This window comes from Oreochromis niloticus, linkage group LG14, assembly GCF_001858045.2.
Source record: "Oreochromis niloticus isolate F11D_XX linkage group LG14, O_niloticus_UMD_NMBU, whole genome shotgun sequence".
NCBI lineage: Eukaryota > Metazoa > Chordata > Actinopteri > Cichliformes > Cichlidae > Oreochromis > Oreochromis niloticus.
In genome coordinates this window covers 32,913,579-32,922,348 of record NC_031979.2, presented here as the reverse complement: position 1 = coordinate 32,922,348, position 8,770 = coordinate 32,913,579, and positions in this window count along the sequence as shown.

The following is an 8,770-nucleotide window of genomic DNA, read 5'->3' as shown; positions in this document are numbered from 1 at the left end:
TATAATTGCTTCAAGTACAATGACTTCTAAGTTGAACAGTCTTTGTTTCTTTGTTTCCCATATTCCAAAAATATACTTAACCTAAGCAAATTTGCAACTGCACCCACTAAACTTTGCTTATTAACACAGGAGCTTGCCAAACTTTGCTCTGCAAGTACTTTTCATTTAAGTGTCATTGCTTTCCCAAACACTCAAATTAATGCTTCAAGAATAAGTTTTGTCTGCCTGCCTCCATGGTTGTGAGCTCATTACAGTTAGGCATATAAATCACTCGTTCTGGGTTCAGGAATAAATCACATGTACACTCTTTCTCTCTCTATTGTTCTCCCCCATGTCCTCTGTGTTTTGGTCATTCATTTAAATTACATCTGTATGACTGAATTCATTTCCATTATTGATAGCAACACCAGGTCAACAAAGGCGCCTATGCAAAACAACAGCAGACAGTTTGAAGGGAAAACCCAGTGGAACATCCCATGTTCCAGCCCATTCTCATTCCCAGGGCATCATGTACAGCTGCTTTGTCAAAGCATTTGGCACCTCGCTGATAAGGGGGACTTGTCCTTTGGTGACTGTACTGTAGCACACCATGTTTAGACAGCAGTGAAATGGGTCTCATTTTTCAACATGCAACTCATGTGGGTTACAGTTGTGAAGGGGCATATTTTAACTCAAACCACAATTGTTTCCTGAACCTCACTAAGAAGTTGTTGTTGCATAAACCTCGGCGCTAAAAATCTTGGCAGGCTTTTAGTGCCAAATCCTTGCCAAATACATCTAAGTGCCAAAACCTCAGCAAGGGGTTTTAAATGCATAAACCTAACCAAGAAGAGAAAGTAAAAGTAAAGTGGAAACGTAAAGTTCCCAAATGAGACACGAACTGCTGACAAACGTGTGACTTAAGACCCGCAGGCTTAAGACTGTGACTTTGAAGCTAAAAAGATCCACATTTCTTTAGACCTGCTCTTTCAAGCACTCTTTGCTCTTTGTTGGCACTCATGGGTTGGACCTGTTTTATCACACCTTTTTCTTCATTAAAAATACACTTCCAAATGGAAAATGTATGTATATATTCTTTAAATGTGTTAGCCATGACTTGTTTTTACATTTTGGTGTTCTTCTCGTAGTTACGCTGCAACAGGCCTAGGCTGCAGGGATGATGATGCACTGAATGTTTCTTCACCACTCACTTTATGTTTATTTACCACTCTGCATTTAATCATTAGTTATTATTAATCTGTGGCTCTCTTCCACAGCATCTTTTTTGTCCCGTCTTCCTCCCCTCACTCCCAACTGGTTGCAGCAGATGGCTTCTCCTCATTGAGCCTTTTTTCCTTCCTGTTAAAAGGGAGTTTTTCCTTCCCACTGTAACCACATGCTTGCTAAAAAGGTGTTGTTTGATTGTTGTGGTTTTCTTGGTATTATTGTTTGGTCTTTACCTTACAATGTATAGTTAAAGACCTATACATTGTATAGGTCTTTACTTATACAATGTATAGGTAAATGACTGTTGTTGTAATTTGGCACGATTTAAATAAAATTGAATGGAACTGATATCGATATAAATGTAAAACAAAACAAAACAAAAATTTTTACATGGTTTATAAATGAATAGACACATTGCAAAAAAGAATTATGGAACTTTTTCTTACTATCTTTGCTTTTAAATACAACAATAAATAACACAAATTCTGAAGCTATTGTACATTACAAGCTATTGCCGATATCAGGACGGACAATTTCATAGCAAGTTGACTGATGTCAAAACGCCCTTCATACATGATTACAGGCTACACACATGCAGTGAGTCACATCCAAAATCTCATATAATGGAAGACACAAAGCGTGAGATAGACAAAGAAAGTGGACCAAAAGCAAAACTGAGGATTTAGATTGAAATTGTTCACTTTACTCTCTGCAAGCCTTCAAAAAAAGGACAACCTACTCTCCCCGCATTCACTGATTTGCCAATTCTGCCTCAGTAGAAATTGCCTTGAGGTCAGCTCCTTGTTTTCTTCCTTTATGCCTGTGTGTAACAGCAGTGCCTTCAATACACCACAAAATACAGTAATTTCATTACTTTTGTTCATTTTCTTTGTAAAATGATCAATGCTGGGTTTAGAAAGGGTTAGGAAATGCGGTGCAATTCATACTGCTCTAAAAACCAAGACAAGAACAGCTGTGACAAAGAAGTCGAAGTAAAAAAAAGACATTAGCTATATACTTTTATTTGAAATGTCTGTGCTTGTAAAATACTTATATAATCCTCTTAACAATCTTGGTATTGAATGGAGAGTTACTAGTACTACTACTACAAAATCTGCATTCAGCTCTTTGGCTCTTTGCTTTCCACAGCACAAATTTGCAGTACTCCAAACCTTTTCTTCCATCTATGATGTGACAAGAAGATATCAAGTCAATAACAATTATATGTTTTTGCTGTTTTTCTGCCTCCTGGTGGACAAAAAAGCTTGTTGTGTAATTCATTTGACTATGTTGCCTTGCTTCCTCACCTCTTCTCTTCTCCTATGACCCAGAAAACAGCCCTCCTTTGTCATTACAATCTATCTTTCAATGCCTCAAATGGACAATGGGGAGAAGAGGAGCAAGCAGACTTGCCAGTTAGCTTAACCTATTTCCACACAGGAACTGTGGCTATAGATCTGTGAAATGGTGACTAGAGACTACTTTAACTGACTACTGGTGAGAAACCAACTTTTAATACTAATTAAAAGCAGTATTAGTATTACTAGTGTTTATATCGGACGGGTCTTGGGATGAATGTTTCATAGCTTTGAGGTGAGTGATTACTAATGTGAGTGCAGGATATACTGTGATTGACAGGGTAGTAAATACATAAGAGAGCTCTTCCTGCTAAAAGGGAGATTTTCCTTTCCTCTGTCACCAAGTGCTTGCTCAAAGGAGGTCGTCTGATTATTTGAGTTTTTCCTCTGTTACTGTAGGATCTTTACCTTACAATATAAATCACCTTGAATCAACTGTTTGAGTTGAACTGAATACTTTTCTTGCAGCTCCCTCTCTTTCACATACTCTCTGGGAGGAGTTAGGATGGATGGGTGGATGGATAGATGGAAGGATGGGTGGATGGATGGACATTGACTCAAAAAGCTGGATGGGATATCTGGGACAATGAGGTGATCCATTCAGATCTGTAATTATAGCTCCATTCAGCAGCAACAGCTAGCAGTAGAGCTAATGCATCATGAAGGAAGCCAACAGCAGAATGTCAGCATTTTAGATACTTTTCACACCAGCAGCTTCTGTTTGTATGTTTACAAAAGCTTTTACTTAAGTGCAAACTGTGGACAAAGTGAGCTGACATAACTGAAAGGGTCCAACAACAACGTGCTTTCTCTCTCCCTGTAGGTCGCTTCCTCGTTTACTTGCAGTCTCCCCATTTTCGGTCAGAGACCTCAACTGAGAAGCGAGATAGATGCGGGCTCGGTGTAACAGTTGTTGTTAAGCTTTCATTATACATACATACAGTAAGGTAACATAACTTGCTGTTGTCAACACTGCTAAATACTATTTCACTACTATTGTCACTTCAGCTGTCTCCTGTCAGCTTCACACCTGTGTGTGAGGGAGAAAAAGGAGAAACTACTATGACTCTAAATGACAGCAGTTGGCAGACTAATGACTGTCGCTTTGAGGCACTGATATCAGACAAGTGCTAATAAATTAGATAGAAAACCATCACAAGATTATTTATTTTCTCACTGTACTTTTCCTTTTATATATGTTTTCACAAATTATATGAAACATTGTTACATTTTTACTTCGCAATGCTCTGTCTCATGCCCACAGTGAGGGATCCTTAAAATAACACTTAAAGGAGACAGCTCAGCATAAAGACCAGGTAGCGATAGGGTATAGCTTGCAGACTGGTGCAATAGGTCATGTGACTGAACGAAAACCTTTCCTGAATGCAACATATGTTTTAGTCTTTACGAGTCCTAAAAAGAAACGATCCAAGATTTTTGGCACAGTTTTATTCATTGGCACTTTCTTTGGAAATTACTGCCAGTATGTGTCACAGCATACAGCATACATGCAGAGATGGTCACAAAGAAGAGAGTCTGTGTTTTATAGATAGAAACAGACTCACGGGTTGCCTTTTTCAGCCTTTATCCTTTTCACACTCTGCAAATTGACTTGCTCACATTAGTCTACTGCACAAAAATAATATCTATGCCTTACTTTAGTTGGTGTTTGCTTAGCAACCGTTCTGACCACTTGTAGAGTTTAGCAGCTACTATGGGGCCTATTCATGTAATTGTAGCAGTAGGCAGTAGTCAGCTGTGAGGCAGCTCTTTTATTTATTTTAGTGATGCTGTGCAGTGCTTGTCCATTTTATTACCTCCATACACTGGATAATAAACTTTATTACATGTGCAGCACCATACTGAGCCTCCATTATGTATTTCTCTGCACTGCTATGTTATCCAAGTTTTTTTTTAAGCTATAATGTCAAATTTCCAGAAAAAAAAATCAAATTTTTCTGTGTCTGGATTAGACGACTGCTTGCTGTTAGTATTCAACAAAAACCAGGTAAGTCACTGACACACTTTTATCAAAGAGTTAGGCAAAACTTCTGATTGTGCTTTAATGACGTGACCAAGCTTCTATCAGAAAAGGGCTGAAATTTCATTATAAGATATTCTGATGTGGCTGTGGCATCACTGATTAAGGAGGACAGAATGTGATAAGCAGTAATGGGCTGTCAGTGTATTATCTAGTGTCAAGAAAAGGTGATGTAGGTGTAGGAAGGAGCAGCAGGAGACAGGAAAGAGAAAGGGCCGTATCATATTGAAGAAAAGTGCTGCTGACAGTTCCATGTTTTCCTGAAGCCAATAATGTTTTAAAATGATTTTATGAAGCAAAACAGATAAAACAGAGAGCAAAAACGATTTTTAATAACCAAGCTAAGGTTTGACTTTACCCAAAACCTCTAGTTGGTAATTCACTAAGGAGGAAAAAATAACAGCCTGAGCAAATATCCTTCTTTTATTTACCTCTCATTTACCAGAGCACTTCTCTCTAGCTTTAGTTGACTGATGGAAGAAATCCCCCAATTTTTCATCTGCACAGTGAACTCTGATATTTCACTGCTTACATTTGAGAGATGCTTTCTTGATGGGTCAATACACAAACCCTCCTGGCAACCTATTTGTGATGGGACTGCAAACAATTAATCTGGTTGACTGCAAGCTAAATCAAAACTAAAAGAATAAACGAAAATAAAAGAATGCTTTATTTTTCTCTTCAAACAACAACATGTACAGTTAAATTTGTGATGATTTTATGTGCACATTTTTTATTATATTTAAAGTCATCAATTTTTGTGCTTAGCTGAAAATTAGTACACAGGTGCCAAACCTGTGTTTATAAAAAAGATAATACATTAACATTGACATGCTTACTGTATACAGCTTCAGAGCATTTTAAAGACCAAACGTGATTTACTTAACTGAGGATATTCTAAGGAGTCTTTATGTTCACAAAAATTTAGTTCCTCTAACCAGGAAGAAAAGAAGAAGCAAAAACAGAATATTATTATTGCATGCAAGTTAATGCAAATTAATACAATGATACAAACGACTGAGAGGAGAGGTGTGAAAATGTAGTAGCAGTGAAAATCTGATGAACAGTGCTAAAAGTGAAGGTGCAATGTGGGTAAATGGAACATCTTAGGGATGTACCGATGAAATGATGCGTCACTATTCATGTTTAAAACAACAGTTACCTAACTCTAACCCACGCTAATGTTTTTTTGTTTGCTGTTTAATTGTATTTGTTATTCATGTTCGTCTTTGTACCAGAGAATCAAAGAAATTCTCGTATTGTTTTTTATTATATTCTCATTCTTTTCAGCTCTCCATCACAGTAAATACGAGCATTTAGCCAGCATAATATTCATTTGACACAACAGATAAACAAATATTGGTGTGGGCCTGGAAATTATACATGATTTGCAGTCTTTGTTAGTTTGACTTTATTTTTGTATTGTAAGAGTAAAGATGGAAAGCTTGATATGACTGACTCTGAGGTCTTCAGGATTTCTCTTTGCAATGACAATGATATTCCATATTAGTATAAGTAAAAAAGTAACTGTAAGCCACATGACCCCATAAAACACATGCATCTGTAAACAGCTGATGTGCCAATCTAGTGTCATCAAACAGACACCAAATAATAGTGACAACCAATAAATGGGAAGTCTTAGTAATCTTCCCCACAACTGACGTTATGGATTTTCTGTACAAATTAATTATTCTTAGTCTCCTGGATTAGCCTCAATTATTGTCATAAGTTGTTTTCTTTCTCTTGCATTCATTATACTGAAGTTTCAGCTTAATCGACTTGGCAGTGCACACACACAAGAATCTTACCGCCCACGTAAAATTTATTCAGGTTGGTTAAAATGGTCTGAATAATATGCATGGTGTTTTTTGTCTATTAAGTTAGTGATCACAGCTCAAGTTTAAGCATAAAAAGTCAAGCCATAAGCAAATCCATGCACTGTAGCTACTGACACCAGGTAGAACCTGTTCAAAGAGAATAATTCTCACCACCACTGAGGCAGATCAAGCCTTCTGGCTCCAAACATGACAGCAAAGCAAGAGATTGAAGTTGAGAAGATAAAGAAACCAGTCCAGGTCCAAATAAAGTAACATCTCCAATCCCTTCAGTTGTTTAAATAAAGTGTAATCACTGTTATGTGTTTTCACTTGAGGCCAAGTAGTGCTAACTCAGGCTAATTCCTGCTCTGTTTGATCAAAGCCAGTGTGGTACCCCATGGTATCCCACATGGCTTAAAGCAAGAATGAGTCTGAGCTGTTGAATTAAAATTCAGTAAAGCTATAGGACTGGCTGCTATAGTATCTGTAAGGCTTTCCATTTTCACTCTCACTGCATGCTTATATGTCTGCACAGCGGATTTATCTTGATATGCCTTTATTAAGAGTTTATCGGTGCAATGCAAGTAAAGTCTCCATAGCTGTGACATTAGCATTAAAATTATGTGAAATCCATTTCTGAAATTAAAACCAAGCTCAAGCTGTTATCAGATGCAGAACCTGTCAGCTTTCCATCTCAGTATGTTGCAGATACTCATAGATTTGTTCAAATATGGCTAAATATCCCATTTCTGGCTGAGCTTCTGAGCTTTGATCAAAGCAATAGCTGACATGTAAGCAGCAACATTTTGTCATATTTTGGCAAAACGATGAGAATTTGGAACATACTGAGCATACAGATGGACAACACAGGAGTGGATTATGAGTGGCTATGGAAGTTTTAAATGGTGAATTTAATACATTGGGAAAACCTTCTATCACTGTCTGGTGTACTGGCCAAAATGACATTAAGGGATTTGAAAGTATTTTATATGGCTTCTGTATCCTTGTGCACTCTATGAGGTTTTTGTAAAGAGAGAAGGCTGATGAACAGAAGGCCATCAGGGGGAGATGATTACAGGCCTGCGTCATCCATTAAGTCTGTGTTATTTTTATTTAGTTACATTTATATATATATATATATATATATATATGTGTGTGTGTGTGTGTGTGTGTGTGTGTGTGTGTGTGTGTGTGTGTGTGTACGTGTGTGTCTTTCAGGTAAAGCAGAGTCGTGCAATGGCTCTGTGGTAAAGTTTATTGTACAAGAAGAAGCAGTCCATTCAAAAGAACTACTTCCATCAGCTTTTATTGCATCGTTTCTTTATTGACAAGGGCAGAAAAATTACACCACTTTCCCCCACAGCATTGACTGATTTTTTTTTCTTTTTTTTAAATGGAAATTTAAAATGTGCACTAAAGCAGGAAATGTAATCAAGTGACAGGATCAAATGTGAAGTATTGGTTTTGCAACATGTGTTGCCTGGAAGAAACATAAAAGATGGTTCAATAAAGACAGAGCCCCACAAAACACTGTTCACAAATACAAAGAAAAAGTGCAGAACCTCCCCACTCCCTCCCAAAAAAACAAGTGTGTGCAGAATGGAGCAGAGTTAAACTAGTTTGAATGCTACCGACGTCTGAACCACTGGCTATTTCTTCACATGAAATATTTCCCCATGTACACTAAACTGCATGTACCCTGGAAATAACAAGTCTTACTGGTGGTACTGTGCAAGCTCACAGTAATGGAAGTACACACAAGACGCATAAAACCCATTAACACATTACATGAACATGGAGCTGAAAACAACTGAGCAAGCAGAACAACACAGTCGATCTGCTGAACATGTTTTATGAGACACGGAAAAAAAAGACACCTTCAGTGTATCTGAATTTGTTTGTACCATTACCATTTGGGAATTCAGTGAGGATTATGAACATATTAGTGTAGTATGTCTGCTGGACATTGCAGCTCCCTTTCACTGCAGCAGCTAGCTGTGTTGTTCTATAATTAGATTTCCAAACCACAGTACCCCTGAGAAAGTGTAAACTGCTTGCATGAAATGGATGAAGTAGAGCTGTTCGAATACAGCTAGGTTTTTGTTTTCCAAAAAATTGTTGTCTTTTTAATCCTTTAAATACTAGAGTGTCAAAATTTGTGTCTACTGATCAGCCGCTTCTTATATTTCCTGTTTATGGACAGCCCTGTATGAAGTTTTTTGAAAGCTGTTTTCTTTTTTTGGTAAGTAACATCCCTCATGTGCTTTTCCTTCCTTCATGACCTTTATCACCAGATGTGTCTCTGCTCATTTTGAGTCCTGCAGCCCTCGGTGTAAAGACTGCACAGT